This window comes from Astyanax mexicanus, chromosome 6, assembly GCF_023375975.1.
Source record: "Astyanax mexicanus isolate ESR-SI-001 chromosome 6, AstMex3_surface, whole genome shotgun sequence".
Taxonomy (NCBI): Eukaryota; Metazoa; Chordata; class Actinopteri; order Characiformes; family Acestrorhamphidae; genus Astyanax; species Astyanax mexicanus.
Window position 1 is genome coordinate 32,477,887 of NC_064413.1, and position 15,676 is coordinate 32,493,562.

The 15,676-nt window shown below is 37.3% G+C and overlaps 1 protein-coding gene across 2 annotated transcripts in view; it reads right to left on the bottom strand.

The window, feature by feature from the left end:
* phactr4b (phosphatase and actin regulator 4b) overlaps window positions 1-8,048 on the bottom strand; it is a 51,421-nt gene extending 43,373 nt beyond the window's left edge. Inside the window, exon 1 of one of the 2 annotated variants that reach the window (XM_022673684.2) lies at window positions 7,892-8,048. The gene's annotated coding sequence lies outside the window, so the exon portion shown is untranslated. Of the gene's footprint in view, window positions 1-4,123; window positions 4,253-7,891 lie in introns of those variants that run through there. The other variant, XM_022673685.2, reaches the window with a different exon arrangement.
* Between the last annotated feature and the right edge of the window lie 7,628 nt (window positions 8,049-15,676).

Consider the following 15,676-nt stretch of genomic DNA (forward strand, 5'->3'; position numbering starts at 1 on the left):
GAAGAATAAGGCATAGGTAGAACAGTACAGAACAGTTCAGTGTGGGCCTCTTTTTGTGTGAAAGAAAGGGAGAGAATGAGAGAGAAATATTCATGATTGCACTGCATAGCGAAAAAAAGCAGAGGGCTACAAAATGCTACAGCACATTTAAAACCACAAAGAACGAGGCTGTTGTGGTTGTGTAAAATGCTAAATGGGGGTTATTATCACTGACCAACTTTCAGACAAAAGTGATGGTTAAGCCGGGTCTCCATTAACTTTAGCTTATGTTAACCATGATGGCCTACATCCTCACAGGCAGAGAGTTAATGTCGGGGCAAAGAAGGCTGAGGTTAGCATGATTTGAGCTGCGACAGTTAGCCTCGGCAGACTCGCATTTTTGAGGCTTCAGACACCAAAATAATCCAAAGACCGTGCAGCACTTCCTCAGGAACCGTGAATTCTGCCCAAAAGTGTAAATGCAAGTTAACCACTTCAGATGGCGAGACAATAAAGACAGGAAACACAGAAAGCATGAATGGCCAGAAATTCTAAGCATTCCTCTCAAAAAAAATAAAATAAAATAAAATAAATTAGCTGACTTTATGATCAAGCCACGTATATTACTACATATATATAATTACATATTTTTAAATAGCTACAATAAAATGACACTTACTTATTAGATGCTCGAGTAAATATAATGACTGTGTAATTTGTCATTTTAACCATAAAAAGGCCACCTTGGCAGCAGATGTGCTGTGATGGTCATGGAGATAATTCCCTTATATGGTCAAACCACAATAAGGTGGGAACACAGTCCTCAATAGCGAGCTGGAAAAATGCATTTAGACACAGTCCTGTCTCAAAAAACAAAAATCAAAAGCTCTTAAAAAAATCTTTACATACTAATCAGGTAGGTTCCCATCATGCCTAAAACTTAGTTATTTATTAGACTTTACATTTTTGTTGAGTTTAAGCTTTCCTACTGATCATGCTGGGGGGTACAAAACCTTTGTTTCAGGGCTCTTATTTCTACACACGACTTAACAAATAATATTTAAAACATAATTAAAAATAATAATAATAATAATCCTAAAGGAATGCATCATGCTGCCTTTTGGAAATAAGGTAATCTTACCTACACACTTAATATAGTTTCAGGTTTAAAATATTTTGCATGCCACTATACAGCTCTGGAAAAAAATTAAGAAACCACTTCAGTTACTGAATCAGTTTCTCTCATTTTGCTATTTATATAGATATGTTCGAGTAAAATTATCATTGTTGTTTTATTCTATTAAAAAAAAGACAACATTTCTCCCAAATAAAATATTGTCAATTAAAGCATTTATTTGCAGAAAATGAGAAACGGCTGAACTAACAAAAAAGGTGCAGAGCTTTCAGACCTCAAATAATGCAAAGAAAGCAAGTTCATATTCAAGTTAGGAAATCAATATTTGGTGAAATATAGTTTTAGTTTTCATGCATTTTGGCATGTTCTCCTCCACCAGTCTTACACACTGCTTTTGGACAACTTTTTGCCACTCCTGGTGCAAATATTCAAGCAGTTAAGCTTGGTTTGATGGCTTGTGATCATCCATCTTCCTATTGATTATATTTTTGAGGTTTTCAATTTGGAAAAATCGAAGAAACTCATAATTTTTAAGTGGTCTCTAATTTTTTTAGAGCTGTATATACTATACACATATATATCATGGACATGCATGTCGTGATGATTTTTGGCTTTTAATGTTTTTTTTACTACTCTTTTTGTGGGGAGCAAGGGGTGTCCAACCAACATCCTTAATAAGAAAAATCACACCTTATTATTAATAGCAGGCCAAGGTTTCTTAACTTCCCACTGGTGACCATGGATGACTACAGCTGGTAGCTTCTCCGTCATGACGTAAAAATAGTTTGACACTCATTTAATTGACCAGCACACAGTACAGTGGGAAAGTCCGGGGAGCTCAATGTAGAGAAGGATGACTGTAGATATACACCTGTTTAAATGTCACTTGGGACATGTCACTTTTTGAAACACCTACTGAGTCCAGGATCTTTGATTTATATAACTGTATGTACATAAAAACGTTTGAGAGATGTGGCAATGTCGTCGTCAAGGTCTGGATGAAGACACAAACGGTGGCCATTAGCAGAAAGGTTACTGGTTAAGGTGGTTAGGAACACCACAAGAACCATCAAGCACACAGTGCACAAAATGGGATGTCCTCAAATCAGCCAGACAGGTGAAACATGGACACATATGGATTTTCCAAAGTGCCCCCAAACAAGCAGGAGCCTAAAAAGAGCTAAACAAAAAATAACAAACAAAAAAAACATCCAAAAGGATTCTGCCAGAAGCTTGTTGGTTACTAAGAGCTTCTGCTGCAGGTGTGACTTGCTAAGGGGATTTATCCAAATACTAGTTATGCTAATTCTTCAAATGCGCTTGTGCTCTACATAAAAAAGCAAACATTTAAAATAAATAATTGCCAAAAGGCATAACACAGTCTGTGAACATGTCAGTTAATGTTGCAGTGATGGGCTAATGCTGGGGTATGACTTCAGACTGAGGCAAGCTACACGGCATGATGGGGCAGCTGTAATAAATGCTGAGTGAATGGATTGGCGATCCTGTAAGAGAACAGATGTCAGTGTCTCGGTTACTGCAAACCTGCTTGCTATTCTCACACCCCAGCACCCAAAGCCTTTCAGCTGTGGTGAGTCACACACTGGGATATGGAAGAGTGTGCAGGCCACTTCCCTTCCTACAACAAAGCAGCAAAATGTGTGGGTTTGTGTGATTTGTCTACATGCGAGACACATATTTGCAGAGTCTTGACTATGTCATGTATTTAGTTTCAGCGCCAAGCTTAGCTAGGCATGATAACATCTGATCATTCCCTTTTGGTTAAAAAAAAAAAAGAAAAAGAAAAAAAAAAAAACCCTTACCGCACATGCCACTTCACCACACTCATGAGTGCCAGTTACCTCATACATGGTCATATTTACCCTCCCTCACATATACACACACACACACACACACACACACACACACACACACACACACCACCCGCATCACCACCACAGCCTCCCTCAGGATAGGAAGTGTGAAAATGGGATGTAACTGGCCTAGTTCCTGTTTGAGCGTTAACTCCTCATCAGCCACCATGCACCAGTTAAGATGTGACTGTTAAAAAGAATACCCTCAGGGAACAACCATCAGATGTACTGTAAATTAAACAGGGAACTTATTTGGTGGCAAACAAACAGAGCAGTATGGTTTCATAGCACTTGCGTACAGAGTCATAAATCCCTAACTATAAATGGACTGAAACTCTGCGTTACTAGCGTTATGAATCAGTGAGCATGTGTCATTGCATGTCATTGCATGTCATTGCGTGACCTTGATGATTTCCACAAACTTTCAACAAACCCTTAGTATTTAAATATTTGACAGAGAACAACAACTGTAGGGCTAATCCTAGAAACAGCAACAAAGTAATAAGCCAAAAACCAAGTTTATAACAGCAAGCCCAAAACAAAATACACGAGTTCAGAGAACCAGTCTATCTGTCCAAGACTGAGAGGAAAGAAGAAGCCATGAAGCATCAAACAGCATCAAACAACAGTGGAAAACTTGATAAAAGCATCCGTCCGCTATTAAAAGTCTGACACTGACTTGTGCAAAAAAAAACTGGGCCTACATCTTTAAAGTCTAAGAATAGCTTAGCACACATAAAAGTAGGCTTGGTGTCCCACATCGGTCTGCGGCACCAAAAAAAGATTTCTTCTTCAAACACGACCGCAAAAAAGAGACTAAATTAGACAATACTTCTGCAAATAATTGTTCCATTAATATTAACTGGCAAGTTTTTTCTTTCATAGCCACACAATTACGCAATGGAAACACATGTGTGATCTTTAAATAACATCCCACCTTCAGATGTAGCACCTCGGTCACAAGTTCAGATTTGGGCAGAAACCGCCAGCAACAAATGTTGAGAAAAATCAGTATCTATGTACACTCGAGGCCAACAGCGAGCTCCAGTTTCGCATTCTGCTGCCAAATACGGGGGAGAAGATGCTGTGGAGTGCAGTACTCCTCGGAAAGCTGACCCCACCTGCTCATACTTACAGAAGTTGCTCCAGATGTCAGCCTCTATCTATGGGTAGAACTTCAGTTGGATTCAGTTTGGTCAGATTTGCGTCTGTGTGGGAGCTAGCTGTAAAGCGGAACCTGCTGCCTCCCTCCTCTACGCAGTTCTGATCAGAGATCACCTCCACTTCCTTGGACCCCCTCTAGAACAAGCGGAAGGCTCCGTTCGTTCCCATTCCGGGCCGTCTGTACGTCATAGCCACGCCTGTCCCAGAAAAGCTCTGTTCACCACAGGGACCCATGGCCCACTTAACAAGGAGCCCAAAACGCTGCTCTCCACTGTCCTCTCGAAACTTTAGTCCTCCAGTCACATCACCTGCGGTTTTCTGTAGCTGACCCTTCAAAACCGTACACACTTACACATACATGAACCTTGTCCCCACAGCCATGCTGGAAACCATCATACAATGCTTTGCATCCAACCAGGTCCATTTAGATATCACAGTTTTGCCTCTTAATGGAAGTGAATTAATAGAGCTGTAAATAAACTGGCTTCAAAAACACCCTGACAGGTGTCAAGTGCACTGACTAGCGTTTGAGGTCAGGGCTCTTTCCACTTAGGCTAAGTGAATTTAAGTTAGCATTTTTTCCCACTAAAGGGACTTACTCTTTAGTTTTGTGATAAAATTGCAAACCTTAAGCCTGAAGCCCACTGATTCCATACTGAAATATGGAAGGCTTTCTGAAACTGGAGGTAGCTGATTTGATGCCTTGAAGCCCACCCAGTCTCCAGCTTCAGTGTTCTAGAAGGCAGTCTAGTGATGGACATCCTCTGTAACCAAATCACACAGGCAACAATATGTCCTGACGTAGCAGCGCTATTGACAGCTCTCTTTTAAATATGATAGCTTAGCTGTACTATCCTTAGATAGCCATTTCTTATGTTTAAGACACAGTCTGCCAGCCCAGTCAAAGAAAGTGGCACTTATATAGCTAACTTTAATATTTGTGTAGAACTGGCACATATTTTTTTGTTAAGAGAAAAAGACCTTAACTCTATTGAGAATCTGTCAGACTCTACCATCATCAATGTACGATCTTGTAAAAACAATTAATGCAACACTGGACTGAAATACATCTTGTGACACTGAAGCAGCTTATTGAAACAATGCCACAGTGAATGCACGTCCAAAGAAATATGAAGTATTAGAGCTTTTTTGTTTTTGATGGTGACTTTTTTTCTGACCAGGCAGTGTATATTTTGGAGTACCCCTCATCTTAAAGCACTTATATATTATGTAATCTGGCAGAATAAGGACCTAGTTTAAGGACATGTTCTGGAATAAGGATGCACAATGTATCATTTTAGCATCATCATCGCAGAACATGTGCACGTGCTCGATGGTCACATCGCAGGAGGTTAAACTGTCAAGTACTAGTTTATTACTTCAATTTACCACTAAAGATACAGTTATATTACACATAAACATGCACATAAAACACATAACCATATGCAATACAAACAGACCTCTACTCTAGTGTCCTCATATAAAAAAACACTATAGCAACAACAAACTCTGACTATATTTGGGATTAGTGTGCAATAAACTGTGAAAGAAATGCTTTAATTGGAAATAAAGCAAACTTCACACAGATTTAAGATGGTCATCATCAGTTACTAAGGGCAGATCATGTTAACCTGGCTAATACTAATGCTACCAGAGTGTTCAAGTTCCTGTCAGCATCAAACCTGCCCTTCATCCTACCTTGAAACAGACCCTGCATGTTGATCTCGCACGTGCGGCGCTTCTGACAGCTCTGAGGAGCAGCTCTCACTCAGCTGATGAAGATCTCAGTCACAACCTCACAACCTGCCGGGGGAAACCAGGAGCCCTGCTCCTCCACTCAGTCACTCAGAGACACAGACTGATCACCCTAACATTAACACAGAGACAGGCAGTCCTCTCACCTCGAGATCTGTCCGCTATTAAACACCAGCTAACTGCCATCTTTGACAAAGCAGGAGCCGCTACAGGCTACAGGCAGCAGCAGGAGGAGGAGGAGGAGGAGGAGGAGGAGGAACCACAGAGATACTTCTAGCTATCGTTACAGCCGCGAGCTTTTGCTGTGTGTTGAGAAGAAGGAGAAGAAGAAAAAGATTTCAGAGACACCTCCTTGTTTTTTCAGCGTTTACACAAAACCAGCGACTACACACACACACACACACACACACACAGACACTTTCATCTACTGTCAATCCACTCATTCAGTGGCCATTCAGTTTTAGCTCCAAGATGTTGCACCACACAGCTATATAGCTACAGCTAAGGTTCAGTGCTTGCCTCTGACAGCAGAGCTGCCCTCCTCACTCCTCTCATCTTAAAGCACTTATATATTATGTAATCTGGCAGAATAAGGACCCAGTTTAAGGACATGATCTGGAATAAGGTTGCACAATGTATCGTTTTAGCATCATCATCATCGCAGAACATGTGCACGTGCTCGATGGTCACGTCGCAGGACGTTAAACTGTCAAGTTAAACAACTAGGTAAGCTACATTTCATGGTAAAACCTGTAAAATGATCAAAACACCTATTTTGACATGTTGGATTATTATTTTATGGAGAATTTCTGTATTCTTAAATAAATAACTGCAATACACAATTAAATTTTCAACACAATTGCTCATTAAGAAATCAAACTCCGGAATGTTAGACTGTCCTAAATAATTAAATAAAGAAATAAATAAAAATAATGTAATGCCCTGCAAGTTAAGTGCTGGGGACAGAAACACAGTGGCAAAGGAATAAGCGCTGTTACTTAAGTTTACACTCAGACGGTTCACCCAAATTAAATATTTGCTTTCTAAATATCAAAACAATTAAATGTTTAGTTGTCTTCTGGGCATTTAAAGGCTATTTAAATCAGCGGTTTCTATCGTTTTGAAACACGAGAGAGAAACAGAAACAGGAGCCGAGACAAAAAAGATAAATAAATAAAACCAAATGAAACTACACTAATTTTAAGCACTCAGGGTCTGTTGATACAAAAGGCAATGTAACGGGAGACATGTTTGTTTCAGACTGTGTATTAGTGTATTTTAGTGTCACTCCGATCGCTATATCAGTGACATTTTTATGTAGATAAACATGCATGAAAAGATAATTGCCAATATCTAGGTCAGCAGAAAGTATTGAGGTCATGTGCATATATTGAACGAGAAGTCTATTGCTAGAGACATTTTACTGTAACCAGCCTAGTTGCAACATATATTGCAGAACAACATAATATCCAGTACCGTACAACTTAAGTCTGGACGATGAATAGCTAGCTATGTAACTAGATGGATGAATGGATGGGTGGATGGATACATAATCAAACGGATGGATCGCACTGATTGAAGGCATGCACAGGCACACCAGCTCCAAACAGCGCTGTTGTTGGATGCTGGTAGCTCCATGTAGAGAAGCAGAGAAGCATCGATGCTGCTGCTCCATTGTATCTCTCAGAAAGCACAGCCACCCTTTGTAGCCAAGTTTACAACCAACGATCCATGAATCCAAACAGTGGAAGAGTCCGATTAAAACATGCCTATCTCTGCTGTACTGGGATCAGCACAAGAACCGCTGAGCGCTTCTATAATCAGCCCTTTCTTTCTCCTAAATCACGTTCCACAAGTTTCATTGTAAGAGACGCGGCGGTCCGCAGATGCTCGTTTTTTTATCCTTCTTTTTGTTCTTTTTCTCAGACTTCGCTCTGATCTCGCGACTCGGTCTGTTTTCTCGTTTATTCGCGCCGTTTCTTACCTTCTCCCGCGGCTCTCTGTATGCTCAGCACAGCGCTCCTCTTTCTCTCACTACTACTTCTCCCTCTCTCCCTCTATCACTCCACAAACACGGCCGCCTCTCCGCCTCTCACTCTCAGCCATACATATACATACACCCACTACTCAAACTTTTCTCTTTTTTCACAACGGCGCCGGAAACCAGCCCGCGTGCAGCCTGGGAGATGTAGTCCACGCTGCCAAAGCGAATGAGTCACCACCGTTACTCAGAGAACTACAATACCCATGAGCCTCTGCGAAGGAAGCGAACCCCCGCGCAGTGTTAAAAATCTGTTTGCGGCTTTTCGCGAGTAGGAGAGCAGCGTTAACTCGATTTACTGCTGAATACAGATACAAAATACCCATATGAGCTAAACCCGGGACTATTATACTTTAGGTTTAGTCACTGAGGCAAGTTTTATCTAAACTGTTAAAGTCATAAATAATTATTACTTTTATTTTACACTCGTATTTCATATCATACAACTCCTTAGTGGCATAGTTAACTAACGCTAATTTAACATAAGCTGCCAATGTGGAGCCTGTATGTTTAACCTAAAGCTGGGAACCTGAACATTTATCCAACTAATTTTAAAAATCAATTAACTTAACTGTAAGCCAGCCGTTTATGTGTAATTTAATTCACTAAGTAAAGGGTTGAGGACAGAAACACAGCGGCGGAGGGATACGGGCTGCTTACTTTAATTACATTCAGCGTGTTTACCAACATTAAATATTTATTCTCCAAATATCAAAACATTTAATGTCCTCTAGGTATTTAAATGCAATAAATCTCAGGCTTAGCCGTGTCTGTCGTTTTAAAGTAATAGAGAAAGCTAGGAACACGAGCCAAATCCATGCAAAGCAGAGGTAAAAACAAAAAAAAAGCAGAAATAACCATCAACTAACAGGAAAAGCAATTCTGACTTTTTTTTTACTGTACTAGATAATTAGTTGTACTGCTAAATCAAAACAGGTAGAACAGGTAAAGCCAAACAGAAGCAATTTAAGTCTTTGGAAAGTTGACGCTTTGTAAAGTATTTATTTTATTTAAATTAGAACTATCTGCTCTTCTTCTTGCTCTTCTAACAGAGATTTTTTCATAAAAAGATTTATTCTTCCATTCAGACCAATCTACATTAGGATTTTTTTAATTAAAAAGATTAGTATACGTACCTCCCAAAATAACTATTTGTTGCAGTTCTGGTTTTCCAAGCCATGTTGAACCAAATATGAATGTCAGGAGGGGTTAAACATGATTCCCATCTGGGTTGTACACTACATGCATGGGCCCTACATTTGATCTCTGTGAGAATAAAGTGGGATTTGATGATTGGACCCCTTTGGAAAAGCCAACTTGGACCCAGGTTAAAAAAAAAAAAACATTGCGAGTCTCAACTGTTATTGTTGTTGGGGAATAAAGCTTTAATAGTCAACAAATGTAATGCATAAAATCATTTAAATAATGCTTAACATATCAAACATACTGTATGTGTTGTAAATTTGCTATCAGTAATCTGTAAACATTTAGTATATATACTAAATAATATACACTAAGAATATTAATTCAGTCTATACTTGTTTTTAGAGCCTCTAGAGAAGCTGTGTTTACTATCAGCCCCAGTTCTGGACTGCTTTGCTTGTGGGAGCAGTAAAACTCAAAAAATGAGTGGGCATGTTAAGTTGTTTTTGACGATTCTGTTTTGTGAAAAGCTTTACTACAATTTTAAATCTAAACTGAAAAAAAGTACCAAGACACAGGCTGAGAATATAATATGCACATGGTGAAATCATAGTGGGAAAGTGTAAGCAAAAATATTGATATAGTTAGGAAATGAAAATATCTGGTGCCATCATTTATTGTGTTTCTCACTGTACTTGATAATTCATTGCACAAATAGATCAGGCCTGGTAGGGCAGGTTAAGGCAAACTTTACACTTTGTGAAGCATGTAATTAAATACATTAATTCAATGAAATGGAATTATCTGCTCTTCTTGTTGGTCTTGTAGCAAAGACTGTCATTTTAATAACAAGACTCCTACTTCCATTCAGGCCAATCTACCTTAGATGGAGTGTTTGGAATTCTTTAACCACAGAGAACTCCAGCGACACAAATGAAGGAGCAGAGTCAGAAGAACTGCAACCCGTTCCCCAAGCTCATTTTAAAGGTAGGCCTATTTTTGATATTATGTTATTCTCCTCAATTTTGAAACCCATGCTCATAACAGAAAGTGAGTGTGTGACCTGAAGCACAGTGACTCATATACCCAGGATAAACTTGTTTGGGCACAAGAGACCAATACCTTTCTGAAATAGAGATTATGAAGATTATACAGTGCCCTTTTTAGTCTGTGACTCCATATGGTACATCATTATAAGAGAATTTGTTGTATTACGGTTGCACAATATTAGCATTCTAAATGAGCAAACTACGAATTTCTACAATATAATGAAGGACACAATAGAAACAGCTGCACATGTATTGCCTAATCTGTGAACATATGACCACTATTCAAGAATTCTGACATTAGGCTAGTGATGTTTGTTGTTATTTATTTATTTTTTGGTTGTAATGATAATAGTAACAAAAAGAAAATAGCCTAATTATATTGAAATATAAAGAGTGCTTTATTAATCTGCTTTGTCATACTGCCTTACCAATAATCCAGTACGTATATGATTCTTATCTAATATAGAAATAATAGGTAGCTGTGCAAAATGTAAAAAAGGGTAATTAGGGTAATTAGGTGATTAAGAAAAAAAACCTTTTACCATAGCTTAATATAGACAATTTCAAGTAGACAATTCTAAACACACTATATATTTAAACACTGTTTGAAAATAAAGGTTAAATTAGCGTTTTATTTTCTTGCTTACATATTCATTTAGTTCTTCATTAACCCTTACTAAACATGACTTAATTATGCAGCTCACATTGTTTGAAAAACATTGCCATTTAACTATAACAACTGAGATAATGGCAAAAAACACTTTATTTTCTAACAAATGTATATATAGTATGTGTATTCTTGGTAGTATTGTAATTCATGGTGGATGGTTGATGCTTTGCTGCTCAGAACCATATTAACAAATGACAAATCTGGATTGAATTAAGAATTGTAATAGAATGCAACACTGCCATCCAGTGGAATATTAGAGGAGATTAATCTTAGTTTCTAATGTTTTTACAGAACACTGTAGAATAAACCCAAGGTGCTGATGTTTGGGATTTTTTTTTCTGGATAAATACATAATAACAAAAATATAACACTTTCATCAAATGTAGCTACAGTAAAAAATAAACAGTAAAGAAAGGATTGACAGCTACAAAATCATAAGAAATGAACCTGTGTTAATACAGTTACACTTAAAGTTACAGTTTTTTATGATTATTAAAAATGGCAGAGAAGAAGTTCTGATTGGTCTACTTTAACATGGTTGAAATGTATAGTATGTATGGATTAAGTAATTTGTATGTTTTAGATATTTTCTGTTGAATTTGTTAATTCACGTGTAATGACATATCCTGTCTCAGCAAAATACTAAATATAAAATCTGTATCTGAACTTCTATATGGTTCATATGGTCTCTGAGCTCAGTCCTCATGTCTAAAAGTGGCTCTTCTGTTAATCTTAATGTTTAAGTGTTCTGGTCGCATAGAACTGTTAATTTTTAACAACACAGTAATATAACCATTATAATTATCCTAGATAGCAATAAATTCACTGTAGATACTAAATGGGTTTAGTGTAATAAAATGAATAGATGGTATTTAGGAAAAAATAGCAACGTAAACAGATGGTTTCATAAGCTAATACATATTACATCATAGATGTGCTTATAGCTGGTAGTATACTTACTCGAAGTTTTAAATGAGATTGTTCTCCTTAGATTATTGTGTACTCCACTATTTGCACTTTGCTGCTTTTCTGCACATTCAAGTCTACTGAATGGAAGAACCAAGTTAATAAATAGGAGGGGAAGGATGGAGTATTAATCAAATAATCGATTCAGAAAGGAAGTGCCAGATAGCTCAGTGGTGGAGTGTGTCTTCATTTAAACTTAGAGAGAAACAACAAGACATGATCTAAAGTGATTTCACTGTGACTTTTAGTAATGTTTATTTCTTGCTTGTTTATCGATAACATTAGAATTAATTAACAGGTAACAGATAATTAAATAAAAAATGTTTATCCAAGATTTTTGATTCATTACCTCATTGTAGGGAAAAAAGTGCAACCAAGAGCCACTACACCAATGTATAGTTTTAACCACATAACTTACATATTAGTTCTGTAATTTGTAGTAGTTATTAAATATTTGAATTCCTTTAAAATAACTTACTGTGTATGTTCAAATATTTGTGGATGCTACTTCTAATAAATGCATGAGACAGTGTGTCTTGTCCCTCTAGAGAAGTATTGCCATTAGAAAATGACTCTGCAGCAAATGAACATAAACCCATTGGCACAATGTCTAATGCTTATTGTATGTTAGAGGGATATAGGGTACCTCTGTATTGAGCTCTAGAGCAGTGGAACTGTGTTCTCTGGAATGATGAAGTGCCTTTTCCCATATTTTTGGGGTAAGATGGGGATAAGGTGGGGGGTTTTAGCCCAAGAGTTATAAGCTTATTCTCCTTCGTCAGTTTGCTAGCTCTCTTAAATTGAATGCACTTTGATTTCACAGCTCTCTCTCTCTTTTTGTTTTCAGCTACCTTAATTAATATTTATAAACATTTGTGATGCAGTTTGTGGTTGTTTACTGCTAGTAGAGGTACATTTTCAAAGTAGTGCAAAAAAGTGCAGTCTGACAGTTTTGACCCATGGCTGAAACATGCAGAAATGAATACATTCCCCTCCAAAAGTGTTGGAGCAGTGAGGCTAATCCCTTTATTTCTGCTGTAAACTGCAAACATTTGGGTATGATATTAAAAGATGAGTGAGGGACAAAATCACTTTTAAGGGATTTTAAGGTTTTTTTTCCAGGTATTTACATCTGGATCTAGTCAAGTCAAGTAGTTTTATCTAATGCACACTTTAGAAGATAACACCTTTTGTCTGAATCCATCCTTGTGAGCTGTAACTTGGCAACCATCTAAGCTAAAAAAGCCAAAGTGCAAGTGGAGTATCTTCTCCATCTCAAGGCCGCATATGTTGCCATTGTAATCTAAACAAATGTTTGTTTGCCAGTGATAGACAGCTGTCAGTCTATTTCTTTGAAAATTATGACCACGTCCACACAGTTCTCAGAGAGGTCTGAAGAGTGCATTTCATGAGTGTTTTATCACATTTCTGCCCTGTGTTTTCTATTTAAACATTGCTAAATGCTTCATATAACACCCATGTTTAGTATTATGCAAAAACAATCAATATATAAAAATGTGTTCCCATGGCCTTTAATTTCATAAATTAAAGTAAGTTAAATAAAACTGATGTTTTACTGAAGTTCAGCATATTGGCTCATTCATATTATTTGGCATCCCTTGCTATAAAAAAGGGCAAAAATTGTTGAGGAAATAAAATAGTGATTACATGAGATACAGTTAAGTCTGGAAGTCTTTGTGTTATTGTGTGGCTGGGGTTTAAGAGTCTACTTGCTAAATGCTAATTGCTTTAGATATGGGTACTGTAAAGTCAACTTTGGAAGCATGCTGTAAATGACTCTCTCTGTAGTCAGCTATACTTAGTGTACTTTATATCTTTTGAAAGCACAGGTATTTGGTATGGATATATTTCAGGAGGTAAACCTGACAGGTAAACCTACATTGGTAAATTAGATAATTATGTCATGTTTACATTGAGAATTTAAGTGTCGACAGGGTCGATTTAAGCCAATAATTAATGCAGAGGAGAATTTCCTTGGTCTGTTTTTACTTTAATAATGTTTAATGAGATTCCCAGTGTGTACAGTGCCCTGTAAGCAAATACTTCCTGGGCAACCTCCTCCACAGCTCTGCTCTAATAATAGCTCAGTAATAGACAGTAAGAGACTATGCAGCAAACAGAAAACTCTGGAATATCATAGTGGACAGCTGCTAGAGGTCTAGCATGCCTTCCCACAACATCTGCTGCTTAACCTCAGTGCTCCAACTGAAAAACAGATTTTGTATACGCAGTAAGTTTCAAGAGTAAAAAAACAATTTAAACTAGGAAACTTTCTAAACTACACCCTTTACAATATTGACATTAATATAATCACATTCCTGGGAAAGGAATATTAACAAGACTTAAATTTTTTACCTACACACATTGTTAATTTTTATATTACAAATGTTAATTTAACACTACCAATTTTGCTGTGTGGAACAATAGTGTAATAATATTTTTTTTATAATATAAGTGTCTGTGATGAATATTACCTACTGTATATTTCAGGCTCAGGTCTTAGAAAATGCTTTTCTTTCCTTGATGTAACTCAAACTAGAGCCAAATGTCTGCCATCAAATTGCATGCCCAGGCTTTTAAAGTGCGCACACAAACAAGCAAGACTGTGCTTTAAAATGCAGGAGTTTAAATTCCATACATATCACCTGTATGCTGTTTATGGCTTGGCCATTAAATTGAATGGTTATGACTTTATGGCTTTATTCCTTAGGGCCACATCTGGAAATCTGGCCCACATGAGGTCATAAGTAATTTAAAATTATATCTATTTAAGTATGTGTGTGTGTGTGTCTGTGTCTGTCTGTCTCTGTCTGTCCTGTATATAATACAAATAAATTGCTTTAATCCAAATTTACCTGTCAGAATTAACACTGACCTTTAAGGGTGTGTGATATGGCTCTAAAATAATATCACAATATTTCTTGGTGTTTTTGTAGAATTGTACTCTTGGTGATATGACAAAACACTGAATAAAAAAAATATATATATTTCAAGAATACACTACTGCAACAAAAAGAAAATACAATTTTATTATTGCATACCATATTATATAGCACACCACAAACTGAGATATTTAAAAATTCAAGGATCAAATTTATCAGATTTGTAACAGAAGTCAATGATCCAGAGTGTCATGATATTAATATTAATAAACTCCAAATATCTCCATATATTCAGGACTGAAGTAAAATAAATGATGCTGGACAGATATAATCTGTCTCTAGTAGATATATAATGGCAAGTGAGAACAGTGAATGTTTCTTTTGCTAAAAACAGAAAGAAGTAGTACCCTAATGTGATAATTAGGGGTGGGTGATATGGCACGATATTTCAGAGTATAATATCGTTCACAATATTTAAAAATGTTGGCGATATTATTGTGTACGATACGATATGGCACATCCCTGACTGACATGATACAAATGTAATTTGCCAGTTCTTGAAAGTTCAGCATGGAGAAGGTCTGTTCACATTGTCTGTGGACCAAAATAATCTGAGCATTCTGATGGAATGTATTTGTGAGGAAATCTCTCCTTATTCAGATGTTGATAAAAGCTCAGAAGAGAGCCCTGTATAGAGAGTTTGTGATACATGTCTGTGATGTTGTCAATAGGCCTGACACATCACCAGCACTTCTGTATACATCATGTTGATTATTGTTTGTAACCTGTAAATACTCACCTCATATCTTTCCTCAGTGGTCTTCCAGCTCTCTCAGGGGTGATCGAAGGGCCCTCGATTCACTTGTGGGGAGGGGGGGTTTGGACTACGGCTCCGTAAAACCTGTGGGGGAAGAAAAGGGGAAATGTGATTAATAAACTGTTGTAGAGATACTTACCGGTAATATTATTTTGGTTATGTAGTGACGTCTGTAAATAA